Source organism: Archocentrus centrarchus, chromosome 6, assembly GCF_007364275.1.
Source record: "Archocentrus centrarchus isolate MPI-CPG fArcCen1 chromosome 6, fArcCen1, whole genome shotgun sequence".
NCBI classification, from domain to species: Eukaryota; Metazoa; Chordata; class Actinopteri; order Cichliformes; family Cichlidae; genus Archocentrus; species Archocentrus centrarchus.
The window spans coordinates 18,682,428-18,700,156 of record NC_044351.1 but is presented as its reverse complement, the minus strand read 5'-3'; the positions used below and the strand labels follow the sequence as shown (position 1 = coordinate 18,700,156).

General features: G+C 38.4%; 1 protein-coding gene across 1 annotated transcript in view; it reads right to left on the bottom strand.

Moving 5' to 3' along the window:
* Positions 1 to 7,591, bottom strand: part of megf11 (multiple EGF-like-domains 11) — a 70,025-nt gene extending 62,434 nt beyond the window's left edge. The window contains exon 1 of the mRNA XM_030731065.1: positions 7,422 to 7,591. The gene's annotated coding sequence lies outside the window, so the exon portion shown is untranslated. The remainder of the gene's footprint in view (positions 1 to 7,421) is intronic.
* Positions 7,592 to 17,729: the final 10,138 nt, after the last annotated feature.

Genomic DNA, 17,729 nt, shown 5'->3' with positions numbered 1-17,729 from the left:
TCTGCAGTGACTGTATTTCATGGTATGATTAAATTGTTAAAACTGAATTCTCCAACATCATTTTACTGCTGCAGGAGGTCATGGTGGAGTTAGTGTTTAATTATTTCCCAACTTAGTGGTCGTACCATCTACAAAGGACAAAAATATAAACTGAAGGGGTTTTGGGATGATTAACAGGCCACGTCTAAAATTGTTACAGAACAATTAATCATCAAAACACGGTTGATGACTTTAGGAGGATTACATCTGGACTAAAAAATCTTTTTTTTTATTATATATAATATGTTTAAGTGGGCAAATGAGTTGCTTTTTTCTGGTTTGTAATTAAAATATTTATTTTATACTATATGTTTACTTATACTTACTAATACTTGAAATTCTGAATAAAAGCATCTTAAAAATACAAATAATGATACATAAATGTGACCTGTCCGGGGTGTAACCTGCCTCTTACCCTGAAGGAAAATGCATGGATGAATGCATGGATGGATTTATTTTTACAACTCTATGATCTTTGATTTGTTGCGAAATATGACCAGCTACTGAAATTAAACGTGATTTTTTTTTTTTTTTAATTTACAATCAAGCACTAGTGTTGAAGTGGTTGCCTGTCAAAAAATGACAGAATTATTAAAGCTGCTGTCAGAATAATGTAAAAATATACAACTAATTGAAAACATACTTAAATGCATGTACTTGAGTGAGTTACGACCACTGATGCAGTATAGTCTGGTTTAAAAAAAATCAACAATATTTTACTGCTTATTGTAACTAATGATTCTTTTCCAAAAATAAAAATTCAGAATAAAAGATCAACTCTTTATGTTAAAAACTACACCTCCTACATCCTTCGCAGTGGTGTGCTCCCTCTGATAGTGTTGCACGTTGACCTTCTGGATCACTAGTCATTGACTGAATGAAGAATGACTTACCATCATGATTATTAAATCTGAAAATATGCCACCGCTGCATGTAGGATGCAACCAGGTGATCTCGATTTGGTGAAATGAGAGCTCCATCAACTGGATTTGCACGATGTATGCCCAATTTTTGCCATCATGACCTTTTAAATGTCCTTGAATCCACTTGAGCAAAATGTGCCTACTTAGACTGAATACATTAAAAAAAAAATGGACAAAAGAGAGGCATTTGTGAGGCTCTGTTCAGCCTGCATATAATGAATACATGAAGAAGCTTGTCTTTATCATGACAGAGTTAAATAAAGCCAAAATGCAACAAATACAGAAATCTAATGCATACACAAACCCAATGAAAGCCATTAAAATTTTGTTTAAATAATAACTGGAATACATAATATAACCGCTAGGCTGGGAAAACAATGCTCTAAAATGTATTCAATATAAATCATCTGACTCATGAGATGTTCACACTGTTAAATCTCATCCTGCGGTGTATAACTTGGGAATATAATTGTGTCATATATTACAGTTATGGTCAACCAACATGAGATTTTCTGCCTGCATTGCAGATGTGTCCGCATTCGTAGGCCAACCAATTAATCGGTCTGTCAGTAAAGTTTATAAATATCATAGTGCAATGAAATCTACAAATAGTGCACACATTGCAAACAATATAAAACATATACTTTCTGTTTTATGAAGTGCAAACCTGTTCATTTTTAATTTATGATATCTGTCGAGTAAAACAGCTTGTCTCCCTGATCTGAATGATATAAAAACAACATAAGGTTGTTAAATTGCAGTTTTCCCTGCCATCTCAACACACACAGCTTTGTGTTGTATATAAAAATGCTCCTAAAATCTATAAAAACCTAATAAAAAAATTATCATTGCTGTAAATGTAAGCTACATCTCCCTTACGTGCTTCTTTCAGCCTCTATTCCATTATGCTCTCCACTATAACATGGTTGCGGTGGGCAGGACTGCCTGATGCTGGTGCTGGGGGTGCCAAGTGTTTGTGCACTGACCTTCTGCTCCCTGGACAGGTCTGAGTGCAAAAGCATCGCCTGTAAGGGGCCAAAGGAGATGGGACACTCAGCTGGCTGGTGCATTATTCATGAGTCACCCCTGTTGAGTAGGCTGTTATTCAGCATCCAAATCCCAGATGTGGTTCAATCTGTGCTCCATTCAGTGTCCTGACTGCTGGCCATTGATCACAGGCAAGGTATGCGGTGCTGAATAAGCGCTGGGGCTTTATGTTATAGGGCTCAAAGCGCCTCGCTGATAACACAAAGATCCATCACTAGACACTGGAAAGGCTCCAAAGTGTTCTCACTGGAAAAGATCAGACAAGCTGAGAGGAGATGCATCTAAAACATTTGCTACGGGCAGTGCACAGCATGTGGCAGTGATGTGACAGCAATATGTTATATGTCAGGTATCATACATTGCCATTTTTTAATCAGAATAAACTTATATTTACTGATTCAGAAAAATACACACTCAGACACACGCCCCCGTCAACAGGCAGAGAAAAAATAGTGTGATGAGGTCCCTGTGTGAAAGGTGCCAGAGGCAAAATATCACAGTCTAATAGGCATCACACTACTAATGGACAGTTGAGCACAGTGAATCATTTGTCTACTTTAATCATCAATCACATAAGGGCAGCTAAATGTGGCACGACCACAACTCTGCCTGCATTTGTCAGGATGATGATCACAAGTCATTGATCATGTTGCTGAATTACTGCACAATATAAAATGTGAATAATAATTTCCATTTCAGTTAGTCTACTGAGACACAGCACTACAATACTGTGATCTGTGTGATAAATGGTGGTTGTTTGTCAAATTTGTGACTCAGACCCGATTTGTTTGACTGAGGAAACAATGCAAAAATCACAGCGCCGGATGCTGGGGAATATTTAAATTTGTTAAAGCTCTGTTTAAGAGGAATGGCTGCTGCTAGGATTTTCTGTTTAGCAGGTATTACAAACTGCCTTTTTCTTTGACCAGAGTTATGAATCATCTTCTTCTTAACATTTCTTGAGATTTTTATGAAATCCATCACATCTATTTTAACTCATTTTAAAACATTTCTTAGTGCCTAACAGTACCTTTTTGATGCTGTCAAATTAAATATTAAATTTCATCATGTTTCTGACAAGCCAATATTTCACTTTTCTACTTCTGCTCAACAGCCTCAGCACTCAGAAGAAAAGATTAGTGAATATCTGTGGTTTCTTTACAGTCTACATAAGCGAATCAGTTAAATCATTTTTAACTCCAAAGTAATTAGTAAGCAGTAAGTAAACTATGTGTGAAAAGCATATGCCTGAGATGGAGAGTGGATTTTTGCTGTCTAAGGCATAATAATGAATAATAGCCTTATCAGCAACGCACAACACATCCCAACATGCTGAGATATTATCACTGCTCATTTCCTCAGCTCATGTATCCTGTATCTCTGGTAGAGAATATGTCATGTGGTCTCTTGCACTGTAACTAACAGCCCAGTCATGTCAAAATACTTGGGCATTCTATCAAGGCTCTCTTCACGAGACAGGAAAGGAAAAGTGGCAGATGCAAGCAGATGCATCAGCAGTATTTGCAAAAAGTCACCAAATTCTCAAAGGGGACATGCTTGTCATTAAAACCAACAAGAAAAGAACTGATGAGTGCATTAATCAGAGCTTGGCAAAGTATCAGTGGCGAGCTGTAGTCCATGACGTTCCTCCCCAAGACTGCACCTGAGGGAGGGGGGATTAACGCAGCTCCGCACGAGCTCGTGTATCTGAAATCTGCCTGAGCTCATCGTTTCTGCTCCTTGCTAAGATGCTGTGGCTGGATATCACGCAGAGCCAATCTATTCCCCTGCAGAACGCTGGCTGACCGGCATCAATGCCGTGCATTGTCGAATTATTAATTAAATGTATGCAAGGATAATCAGATGCAGACATGGCCAGACCCTTGGGAAACCTAACATAGAATTGAAGCTCAATCTAAATTGCAGATGTCTTCTCATTTTTAATGCCAGCTAGCTATGCCGTTTTATTGGCCTTTAAAATTTAGCATCAATTTGCACTTATGTAACTTTTTTGCGATGCAAAACATGCAAAAGTGTGACTTTTATTATGAGCCACACTCACGAGAAAAGACACATACTCGTGAACCATTAAAAAAATAATCACCTGTAACAAAGGTATCTATTTTTACTGGAAACACCACAGTATTGGCTACAGCAAAATTATGTCTACAGACGAGGTAGGTAAGCTGTGGGTGTATGCCGAGGGATAAACCGTTTTCATTCCCTCTGTACAGCGCAAAATGTAAATGCCACGGCTTTCAAAAGTAAAGCAAAGTCTAGGTCCTGCCTCAATATATTTCATTAACTTTTGTTAATGCAGTTGCTATGGCTCCAGGGTATTTGCTCAATGCTCAATGCACTTTTGCTGAAATAATAAGATCTATCAGTCATTGCAAAGCAAAAACAGCTTAATTTGCAGAATAAAGGTCATGCTAGCTGTTACTTCTGAGGGACTGACAGAAAACAGTGTTCATTACAGCAAATTCCAAAAGAAACTGCCCTGAAACATTACCGTATGCTGAGGTGTCCACGTACAGGTTTCAAAATCAATGTCAGATTAATAACACTGAGTCGACTTTTAGGATTTGCCCTTGTGAACCAGACCCAACTCACCAACATTACACAGCAGTGGTAGTTCTGCAAACCCTGATACACTAATGGAGAGATTTCACACTGCCAACAGTCTATCTGGCCTGTGGAGAAAACTATTTCTAAACATCTGCACAAAGCAGTCATTTCAAATCCCTTAATTCACATGTCTTTAAGAGCTTACTGAGCCTGCGTGAGTTTCAACCACCAGCTGGTCAAGTCTTAATTGTAGGTACTGAAAAAAATTATTATGCCATCTACATCAAACAGAAGTGTAAACTGTAAACGTATACACATACTCTCTAGATTTTGTTATGTTTAATCTACGCTGTAAATTGCTACATAAAATCATATTCCTACCATGGAATGCATTTTTGTCTCTCTTTTCCTTTGAAAACAGAGAAATTGGTCAACCTTCCACAGCTACCCTCTTTCATTAATCAGCCCTAATTAAACATATTGATTGAGCCAAACATTGGGATTTCCAGTTGAAAGGGTTTACTAGACTATAAAATGCGTGCAAGAAAGACCTCGACCAAATGCACAAGGCAGTTGTGTGCCCCGAACACACTGATTCCCAAAATAAGACAAATATGCATCTGCTCAGTAAACAACATCAGAATTTATGGTGTTTGAGCGGCAAATGTCGTCCTTGGCTCCACTGAGAGATGAAGCCGTTGAAGCTGAACCAAGTATCACTTTGGTTTCTGGCTCCATGACCTCTCATTAGAGGAAAGAGTTGCTGGAAATCACAGCTTTAACCAGCCCTAACTCTGGATATCAATGTTTTAATGAAAAGCAATTTCATTCAAATAAAAAAAATATACCTTTAATCTCACTGAAAATTCTTCGTTCTTCCGACTACTTTCTATGCCCCGACAGACTGAATGAACTACTAAAAGACATTCCCTATTTTACTTTGTGAATTATCTACAAAAGTATAAAAAAAATATTACAGTTAGGTATCGTTATTTATACCAACATCACACTTATTTCATTTTGGATTTTTTTCTCCAAAATGCTATAAATAGGGAAAAAAAATGTAAATGTCATTATGACATGAAATGATTCCCTAACCTGTCAGACAAAGTGTAGGATCCTTAAACTAAATAAATCACTTAAAAATCCATTATCCCTTCAGTGTTTGCATGATTTATTGACACAAAGCTGAAAACAAGGCCATTTTTTATACCTGTGAAAGGTCTGACATTTGAAGATATTCCATTTTCACAGCACAAAAGGAAAAGTATAAGAAAGCAATATGGTGATTTTGTCAACTTGTTTGGCAGCCTAAAATTGAACTGTGGGCACAAAGAAAGGAAAACGAGAGCAATATTTGCCCACATTTTCTGATATTTTGACAGGTCAACATTCAAAATAAAAGCTGATTAAAGACAGTTTTGACAATGGAACGGATGATCTAACTTCTAAATACAAAAGAAAACAGCAGCTGTAAGTTAAACATGAGTTTGGACACTGAATTTTTTATATGCTCCAGATATTAAAACTGTGATCTGATTTAACTAATTGTGTAGCGCTTGAATACGTAAAAATTCAAGAGTGGAAAATTGAGCCAAGTCTTGAAAAAGGTTACAATGAACATGCCTGAGGTAGTTTCTGAAAACATGATAGCATATACCAAGTGTCCAAGTCTCACTCAAAACTAAACTTTCACTGCTGTAGTGTCATGGTCCATCTATGATAAATGACTTTATGACAAATTGCTATAATGTGCAGAACCCATACTGAGCATGTGGAACAATGTATGCAGCTCCAGCAGGGCAAAACAACAGTAGCTACAGTGTGTTTGTGTGTGTGAGTGTGTGTGTTGTGTATCTGATAGTGGTATCATCAAAATTATACGTTTTACAGAAGGGCTTCTTGGTTTTGTTTATTCTTCCGCAAAGGAAATCAGCAGCAGTAATGACTTCATGATTAAACCATGGTGCAGATCTGCTCATTGACTAATAGACTAATGCAAGTTTAATCGGATGCTTTAGGTTGCACTTTGTTGTCATCTAGTGGTGAAAACATGACATAACACACTGGATGTGATTTCTATTCAGTGCAACCAAAATCTTCATCACTCCTAATCCTTGAGTTTGAAGGACAGTCCATTATCTCACATCCTGGATGTATGAATTACTCTTAGACTAAGACGTTGGAGTTACACCGATGCCACTCACACCAGTGTTAGTATCACACAGGAGCCAAGAAACGAAAGGTTACATCTAGCCACAGCCACGAAACTTACTCCAGACAAGGCAAAAGCATCACAAAACACAAAACATAAATTGCAGTAGTTCAAATAAAATGCAAAACAAATCTAAATCATTAGCATTCAATGCATTGCAGCTTTTTAAAACGACTATCTTCAAATTAATAGACTAATTTTAAAAAAGCAGAGCACACTGGCATACAAATATTTGCTGAAAAAAAAACCCCAAAAACATCCGGCTAAGCGACTGCAGTAGATTATAAAACTCTCCGGGATGATACAGCCCTTTTCTTTGGCACAGCGCGCACATTTCCGTGGGATAGACTCGCCAATAGCCTAATTAAATGGAAAGCACAATTTGTCACAGCAACCAACAGCAGCACTCTCCGAAAGACTGCAAGTTACTGCGGGCCACTCCAGTAGCACAAACAAAAATATAGCAAAAGGTATATATATATATTTTAATCTGCTTTAACAAACATCTGCAAACATGTTTATCGTCACACATGCTGCGGGTTGTGATGACACGCCCGCTGCAGCATCATTACAAAGCTCTGATTAAAATAACCGAGCCCGATTTTTCGGGAAAATGCATTTGAACTCACCCTTCGGGGGTAAAGCTGAATTTGAAAGTTATCGACCTCAAGACGAGAGAATTGAGCGGGTCCACCGTGCAACGAGGTCTCCCATATTTAGTTAAAGTGAAAGTCAAAATTCAGTTAGGCTCGGTGAGAGCAGGTAGTTTCTGGAGTTGTGTCAGCACAGGGATTTTTCACACTCGGCGACGCGCAGAAGTCAGGTGCGAGGACCCGCCGCTGCTTCTTCTCTCTTCTCTCTCCCTCCACTGGGTGAAGCGCGGCCCACTTTAAACTCTAGTGACGTCATGGGCGCTGATGCTGATGCTGCCCTCCTCTCCACCCACCTGCTCACCCTGCCCTACACTTCTTCTCACATAAACACACATGCACACGCACACACACAACACACACACACACACACACTTGCTTCTCCTTAAACAGAGGATAACCTTATAATAATATTATAGCAACCTATGAAAAATGTCTCTTCTGCCCTTGACAGGTGTAGCCTACAACCTGTATGATCCCTTTCTTAGTTAAAAGTGTCTTTTCTGATTCCGCAAAGGATTATTCATCTAACTACTTTCTATAGATGGATGCAGCAGTCAAAATTGTATGGGGTGAAAGGAGCAAATTGCCTGGAACAGCATAATTATTATAATTACCTCCTATTTCTGAAAGGATGCACACTAGTTCTACTCTGAACCAAAAAAAAAAACAAAAAAAAACAAAAACAGATCAAGTCACTTGAGACTGAATTCGTTTTTTTATTGTAATATTCAAATGATTGTTCATAATCCACCTTTACTAACAAATCCTCGTCTGCGTATGACAGATCTAAACAAGTCTGCTAAGTTGTTGCAGTCACCAACCTCGGCCGAGTCTTACAGCTACTTCACGCTTTTGCGGTCCTGATGTTTCCAAGGATTTTTCCACATGAAAGATTTGGACACCGAGCGTTGGATCTAGTTCTCACTTTGATGTTTAGAGAGATATGCTTCTTAGTGGGAAGTTAGAAGGTGTTAAGAGGAGACAGACTGTTTAAAATAGATGTGCATGTTTGACTGAAAAATAATGGGCCTAATTCTGAAGGATAAGTCTGTTGATATTTTTGCTACCAACAAAGTTTAAAAAAGCAAAAACAAAACCAAAGGGGGGAGGGGGGGGGGGGTCTAAAAACACATAAATGTGCCAAATTTTTCACTGTGTAACTTATGGCATTTTATTTATTCATTCATTATTCATTCATTCATTTCATTGAGTCCATCTAACTTAAACCCTCCACCTGACAGGAATACTCATGAGATGAACAAATGTGCATTAGTCACAGTGTTGTTTTTGTTGTTTTTTCTTAAAGAAAAAATAATGAAACATATTTTCCGCAGGAACGAGCGGGTTGCAGCTGAGTGCCGCAGACAACACATTGTGAGGCTGCTGGAAAGTACTGATAGATAAAGTAACATATTTTTTTAGTTTTGGTCTATTGATGAAAAATATATGACAAACATATTGTGTAGCAGCAGCCTTATCCTTCAGGTGAAAGTCAGTGCAGAATGTGTTGGAGAAATGCAACAGAAAGGTGACAAGACTGAAAAGCAAAACATGACACATCCTGTCACTCACTTTTGTTCCTGGTTCTTTTGTTTTGTTTCCGTTGCCTATCGGATGTGTGTTTGCTTGCATGCTAACCAGGCAGTAAGAGGTACACTCTGGATTATAAGATAGAACATTAAAGGTGTTTTTGCCCTGCTTTTGTCTGTCCATCATGGTCCTACTGCCTGCTCCCTAGCACAACAGCAACAGATGTAAAAAGTGTCCAAATGTACCAATACCAAAGTGACTTTAAGTATGTATATGCATAAAGTATGCATTATGCAGCTGTTGTATAATTTGGTTTGTTTTTGCAATGCATTCATGAGGAAACATCAGCTAATTGAGGTGAGGCTAACTGCTGCTGTTGGCTTAACTGATGATTATTGTTATCAAAATTAATGCTGAAATGACTGCTGTTTCCAAGTACATGCACAAATCGTTAAGAGTTACGGTAATTTAAGGCAGAAAATCTTTTATTGTCTTTAGCAATGCATGATATTTTAATCTAATTAATACAAAAAGTACAATATTTTACCCTGAAATGTGAAGTGAAAAGTAGTGTGCATAAGCCTTGTAAACACATATATTCCACCCTACACGAAACCTTCACTATCCCCAGCAGAGCGTGTGTGTGTGTGTGTGTGTGTGTGTGTGTGTGTGTGTGTGTGTGTGTGTGTGTGTTTAACTTATTCTTGCTGAATTCAGCTGAGTGCTGGACTTTTGTTTTCATATTTTTATGTTCTCAATCAAATAGCATATGCAGTCCTCTGTGTTTTGTCATTGGCTTTGCTCCAGATGAACTACATCTGCCCAAATGTAAAAACTGCTTTTGCCTCTGTATTATAGCTCGCTGACTTATCGTAATCAAACAGAAGGGCACAGCTCTGCCTTCCCACTGCCATTGGCTAAGGGACAATACATTCTTCATGTAGCATGATAATCTCTTCCACTACTTAAGGCTCTTATAGTAAATGATTCTATGGAAGAAATGTAACCTGAACTGAAATGTTTTGTTTCTTTGTTTCTTTTTGGGTTGCCACATTTATACAAAGCTTATTATAAGATTTAGATTAAGAAAATTTGACTCCTTATATTAATACTCTAGTCAAGAAAGCACATAGTACCTTTATGAAAGTTAACTTAAGGAATCAGCATCATTCTCTGTATTAAAAAACTGCTTCTTGTCCAGGGGGGCACTCTAGGTGAAGGAAGCAAAGAAAATGGAAAAAAAAAAAAAAAAAACCCTAAAAGGATCAGCACTTGAAAGTCTGTGCGATGTAAGCAATTACATTAAGTGTACTGAAGTGGGAATTTCAAACCTTTTACATGCGATTCAACCATCAAATAAATTATCCTTATTTATGTTAATCCAGAAATAGAAAACAATGCATGAGTACCCACTTGTCCCGCCACAGTTGTCCCATCCTGTCATTGTTTTTCTGTATTAGTCACTGGACAGATTTGCATGTTTGGGACTCAAACTTTTGGCCTTTTTTCTCAGCAGGAGCAACTGGCTGCTGTTATCGGCTGCTTCAGAAGCTGCCTTTGTGGCCTGCTGCAATCCCAGACCACAAATCCCCAACTCCCCGACCAAAGTAGTGGTGGATGAGGCAACAAATCCACAGCATCAAACAAGACATAGTGTATTCTGGTTTTCCAACACTGCTGCTCATCCTCAATCAGTGCGTCTGAGCTTGTTTCTTTTATGTCTCATCTGCTGTCTCCTGATGGCGCAGCAGTGTCTGTAAAGTGCAGTAGAGAGTGAGCTTGTTTTGACCATATCAGGGCGGTAGGCTGGTTTTTGTGATAGACTGTATGTATCCATCTATCTATATATTTTCTTAACCACTTATCCAATTCAGGGTCGCAAGGGGCTGGAGCCTATCCCAGCTGTCATAGAGGCTAGGAGACTGTATATATCTGAATCTCAATTTATTTTTTATTTTTAGCACCCACAGTGCTTGCTCAGAAGTGATGAGGTGAAACATGGCAAATCAGATTCTTAGGGTTTCTGCCTCTTACAGTTAAATCAATTTGTGCAATTAAAAATATTAAAAACAAGAACAAACAAATAATTTTCATGTAAATTTGAACATCATCTTTCTAAACGGTCTCATTGTATCTAGCAATGCAATTCATTTAATATTTACAAGGCTGGATTACCCACCAGTATCTCCAGAATTAATGCTCCTGTTATTCAGGATAATCCAGAGACCATATTGCCAACACTTCCTAACAGTTCTCATTAAAAAGAAAACTGTTGATGGCGAGGTGTTTTGGATAATCCTGAGTGTCAGCGACACTGACTCTGGAAGGAAATTCTGGTGATGAATTATTTTAAAGATGCCCTCCAGACATTTTAAGATATATACATATTCTCCACTTTGAATGATAATTTGTGTCTTATGTGTTTTTCAACTAAACTTTCAATTATTTGGTTGATTTTCTTCATCTCATCACGTCTCCTTGAAAATCCAGAATCTATGAATATTCAAATTTTCAATTTCTGCCTTTTCTGTCCCGCATGAGATGTCTCCTACATCAGAAAAGCCCATTTTATTGCAGGTGCACTGGAGGTTTAATGTTTGCACATCACACGTACGCATCTTAACCTCAGACTGAAGGTAAGAAACTTTCCTCCTTCAGCAGATGAAGATGAAAAGCGCTTTTGTGTGTCAAACTGCGCACATACATAATTCGGAACAGTGAAAGTCAGTCGTTCATATGAAGTGAAAAAAAAAAAAGGTGAAGCACGTTTTGAAGTGACGGCTTTAAATGTAATCAAGCACAAATAAAACGTCATTTACCTTTACTGTACTAGGTTGGAAAGTAGGTTGGAAAGTGATGGATAACTCAAAACCTGTGTAAATAATAAAAACTACAGTCATGCATTTGAACAAGCAAACACTTGATGTGCTTTAAAACGGGGCTTGCAGATAAAAGTGATGCAAACAAAGAACAGTTTCAAATGACAAAAAAAAAGAGAGCAAAAAAATAAAAAGAAAGACAAGAAAAACTAAAAAAATTGAAATGTTATGTTTTGGGATTGCTTGAACTCTGCTATCTCGAGTCAGAAGTGGACCTTTCAATTGAATATTGATTCTATGCACATTAGGAAAATGCACCAAGGAATGGGTTCTAAACAAATAAATAGAGAGTTATTGAATGGTCTCGTCAAAGCTCAGATTTGAATCCTTTTGAAATGGTGTGGGGGAAATTTCAAACATTCCATACACGCAAGAAAACACTCAAACATCTTGCATCTGGATTTTGGCATGGAATCGTCGAAAACCTTGGCAGTCCAATATCGAAGAATTTGTGGAAATTATGCCCACAAGAAATTAAATGTACTAAAAGTGGCAATAGACCAGTCTGATGCCAGTGCTATTTACCTATTCCATTACATGTACTGACATTTTTATTGAATAGCAATTTTTTTCTCAAAGTGTTGTTCCATCTTCATTTGTGGGTGCCGTCTCGAAGAGGATGAAGTATTTGCTTTCAAAAAAGGCAACAATATACTAGCGACCTGCTTACTTTTCCCACGTGATTGTATGTATGATTAGCATTACAAAATAATTAAAGATCTTAGTTTTTCATTTCATCAAATATGATATGTTTGATTACATGGCTGCAATGCCGTCCCCTTCAGTCTCACTGGCCAAATGTGTGAAAACATTGGTCTTTCTTCAGATCCATGGTTCCCCAACATTTTTTGACTTCTACAGCATCTGTAGTACTTGTAAACTGTTACACATGACTTAATGTTGTACGCAGTCAATTTGAGTCATTTTATGTTATTTTAGTAATTGCAAAAACATTTCATTAACAAAGAAAAAGAGATGCAAAGCAGTCCAAAAATAAGCATAATTTCATCCTGGTTGTGGGTCTGTGACTATGTGACGGGCCCCAGCTCATCAGAGTAGAAAAAACACTGGTGTAGATGTTTTATGGTCCACCCTGGACACCAGTGCTGTGGTCAGGTCAGTTATGCTTAAGTACCCACAGCCCAGTTTGTCAAATGCAACTTACAATTCACAGGTTTCCTGCCTATGAGCCAATCTTTCCTCTCTGTCAGTTCTGGTTTATGAAGAAAAAGCTGATTATGGCAGCAAGATGCTTTTGGTAAACCAGGCACGGCTCACCGGCCTTGTGTCCGTCAGGACAATCTGTAGAGACTTCAGGATAGATTGTAAAAATGGGAGTCGATTTAAAGTTCTGCTTGCTGTCTAATCTGCACACTACATATTGACTGACAGCTAATAAATCTTTGGATGGAGAAGGTCTTCTGTCTGGTGAAACATTCATTCATTGGTAGTTTGGATTATTGTTATTTTTTTTCAGAGATCAAACTGTTTGAGTTAAACAGTTTTCCCCAACACAGCAAAAAAAAAAAAAAAAAAAAAAAAATTAGGCGATTGGCCCCTTTTAGGGATGAAAATTATTCAAAGCCTCCCACCCGCAGCTGAGAAGAATAGTTTAGTTTAGTCTAGCTGTGTTTATGAGCTACATAATGCCATAGTCAGCTATTTTAATTCGGGAAGCAAGCATTTTAGAGTTAATAGGCAGTCATCGTTGTCTTCTCCATCCTCCTTCCATTGCTGATGCGAGACTCTCTGCTGGAAGCAGCTCTGACTTTTGTGATGATGATGCTTAACCTTTTTTCTTGCTTTTTTCTCCACTTAATTTCATTTCAAATAGTAATTTTTTTTTTTTTGCAGATGATCATTTGTTTTTAGATAGCTCACAAAATGTTTTTTAAAAATGACCATAACAAGCACCATGAGACTGTGTTAGATGTAGACATGGGATTAGATGATATTGCATCTCTGCAAGTTTGTAGTCTGTTATTGTTTCACAGTTGTCTGACAAAATGCTTGTACTGTGTTCTTTGCTGGGGATTTATTCACAAGTATGATTAAAAAAAAATCATTAACACAACATGAGTCTGTTCTCTGTGTATGAAATATTAATGTGTTTATACCATCATTGTTTGAGATCAGCCTTCTTTATGTGGAGAAAAAGCAAATCTGGTTTCTGGCAGCTTATTTAATTTTAAGGTAAAGAATTTAAGGATGGGGTGAGGCAAGTAATGATAAAGTTTTCGGCAAGAGTTACGCCTTCTCTGCCCTACAGTGAGTCAAAGAGAGAGAAGAGAAAGAGGCACAGAGGCAAAAATAACCAAAAGTGGGTTTTCTGCACTGTTATTAGTCAGTAGCATTCTCCAAATGATTTTTACTTTTTAATTCATGTTGGCACAACCCTCAGGCCCCCTTCCAGGTTAAGAACCACAATTATACAAATAGAATAAATTTTTAAAAATGTTAATAATGGATGAATAAATATGTTATTTAAATGATCATTTTAACATTCTTTTTTTTTTATACTACAACAATGTTATGGTTAATAAATGAACTTTGCCTTTTTTTTTTTTTAAATCCACTGGGCACAGATTTGTTTTACAGTGAGGTGTAACAAATTGTCAGAAAATGATGGTGTTAGTGGACAAAGAAAAGAAATCTCAGGGTCTGCAGAGCATAACTCTGAGCTTGGGTGAAAATCCAGCTCCTTGTACAGTATGAAAAGAATCATCAGCAGCTTCTGAAAAGCCACAGTGGGTGTCAACAATAATAAAATATAGCAAATGCACAAAGGGAAGTATTAAAGAGGGGAGGGTATTGCTGTGGATGAAATCAGACACAGAATCCTTGGTGATTTTGGTCTGAAATAAATAAAACAGAAGCAGAGCATGAACAGAACATTTCACTGGCTGTCTGAGAGGCTAATGATGACCCAGAATAGTGAAATGATTTTAAAGCACTAGCTTCAAATGAGATGACACGGGTTGCTTACGAGTCAATTAAAGAAGAAAATGTTGCAGGTTTAGAGTAATGTGGGAGCAAGACAAAAAAACTGAAAAGAACTATTAACAAGTCTTATCAAATAAATGCCTTTTATTGCTTTGTTTGCCAATTTTAACTTCATCAGCATGTGTTTAATAACCACAGTATTTACTGTAAGTACTACATTACATCAAAATTACATGTTGACAACAAATTAATCACAAATGGCTTTCAACAGTATGAGTTTCCTTTCTTAAAATGTTAGTATTTAAACATTAATAACAACCAGCTGGCAGAATGGTAATTTTGCCTGTTTGATTCTTCATGTAGACTCCTTGCCTGCTCCTGATTTGAATACACTGAGCTGGCAACTAATTGGAATGCAAACTACCTGAAGCACTAATAAACAAACAAAAAAAACCCCAAAACAATCAAGCACAATGAACACCGTGTGTATTATCGCTATTTTGATTTGGGCGTAATTAAAATAACTGTATGGACATATGGGATAAAAGAACCTGAACTAAAAAGGGCTAAATAGTTTTAGTTTCTTTTGAACTGCTTTATTTTGTAATTGTTATGTTCATTAACAGCCAGATTTCAGTCAAATCTTGTTTATTTGCACTACTCTATGCAGTTTCTGGCTTGTTCTTTACTGACTCCAACAAAATCATTTGCTGTTACTTTATAATGAGGCTATGTAGTAAACACAGCTTTTTGTAGATCAATTATGATTTATGTTAATTGGATATAGACTTGGTAGCCACTGTTCTTTCATCATCGACTCTGTGACAGAGATGTTAATTGCATCAAATGGTTCAGAGTTATGGTGCTGTTAAAATGGGCTGCATTATACTCAGAGGAGCTTCAAACCACTGGATCATGCTACCAGCACTAACAAGAACCCTGGCAAAAAGTTAAAAAAAAAAAGTAGAACTAGAGAAATATCAGTCAGGAGCGATAAGGAGAGAGCCTTAAAAACATTCCTTTTTTAGGGTTGTCTTGGTAATGCCTCTTCAGTGTACCTGTTGTCAGTCGTTTGCACCAAAGCAGCTCAAATGGATTCACAATAGTTTATGTTTCACAAGTGGACAAAGTGATACCACTGAAGTGCTGTGTCTTTTTAACATTGAAATTTCTGATGATTTCACCAAAAACTGTAAATGATGTACTCACAGTACAGCTGCTGTGTTATATTGTAATAGATGCACCTGTCATTAAGTACAGGTGTACCCAGCTGAGTCCAAATTAAATAAATCTTCCCAAATTGTACTGTCTTTTAAAAATGCAAAACTCGGAACAAATGAAATAGGGGTCATGTACAGATACTTAAAAAAATACTCTGGTAAAAGTTGAAGTACTGATTCAACTTCTTAACTCAAGTAAAAGTGAAAAAGTACACGCTCTGAAATGTAATCAAAGTAAGAAAGTAAAAAAAAAAAAAAATGACATGAGAACACAAACTTTATTTCAGTCTAAATTCTAATTCTAATGAATGTACTCAGCTTGAATCTGTCATGTAGAACATGAGCAGAGAAAAAAAAAAGCTCTATTTTGTCATGATCCTGGGCCGGTGGCCCAGTGCTTTGTGTTCTTTTGGTTATGTTTGGTTAGCTATGATTATGTATGTTTGGTTTCTCTCATGTGGGTCTTCAGTTGGTTATGGGTTTGTGCTTAGTCTGCATTATGTCTTTGTTTACTTCCTGTTTTAGTTTGATAGTTTAGTACTCCCTGTGTGTCCTGTCTAGTTGTCATCCCTTGTTGATTAGGTAGATTCTGTTCACCTGTGCCCTGTGTTCCCCAGCTGTTTCTTGTTACCCACCATTGCCTTCTGTATGTATTTAAGCCCCTGGGTTTGCTTTGTTCTTTGTCGCGTCATTGATGGTTGTTCTCTGCTGTCCTGCATGTACGTCTGTTTGCTCAAGTCAAGTCTAGTTAGTTTCACGTCTCTCCGTTAAGTGTATGCCAGGGAGAGCTCATGTTAATGTCTGTCAGATTGGGGTAAATAAAGCGAGTGAATGAATTACACCTGTCCCGAGTCTGCTATTTGGGGTCCTCCTTCCTGCCTGCACGGCGGCCTGCCATGACAGAATGACGCGACCACGAATGGACCCCGCAGACTCCGACCCCTACAGTGGCACTCGCCTGGCGCTGGGGGGACCTGCTTTTTGGAACGGTCCCCGGCGACGCCACTCACCTCCTCCTCCTAAGCCACGAGTTATCCGCACTGGCGGAATTTTTTTGTCTCCTGCCGCTCGCTCACCTGTCACTCCGCTCACTGGTCCCTCCCCTCCTCAGCGGGCGCCGCAGCCATGGCGGAAGGGGAATCCCTGGCAGCAGCTGCATGATTCGTCCCCGGAGCCGTGCGGTATGACGCCGCGGTTTTCCATGCCGCGGCCACGGAGGACGAGATCCCGGAGGAAGCAAAGAGACTTTTCGCCGGAGCCGCCGCCCGGAATGACTCCGGAGGAGTCGTTTTTCCGGTTCCTGGGACACAGGGGTCCCTGGCCTCCCAGCGCTTCCACTTCGCCGCTGCCTGCCGCTGAGGGAGGAAGGCCAAGCTCCCGGCAGCGTCGGAGAGAATCGCCGCGGAGTCAGTCACCACAGCTTCAGGTTTCCACACAGCCGTCACCGCTTCATACACCATTAATCATGTCCGTGAGTGACTCTTTGTCTATGCCTGTTTCTTTGCACCCCAAAAAGAAAATAATGGAACCAGATTGTTGTAAACCACTGTGTAAACAGCCCAGTGAGGGATTTAAGCAGGACTCCTGTAAACATGTTTTGGAATTGTGCATTCAGTGGTTTCGGCAACCCTGTGACAAGCAGGGGAAAGCCATAGCACACAGACTTCATGGACTAATAATAGAATACCCCTGGCTTACGGACTCATTACCAC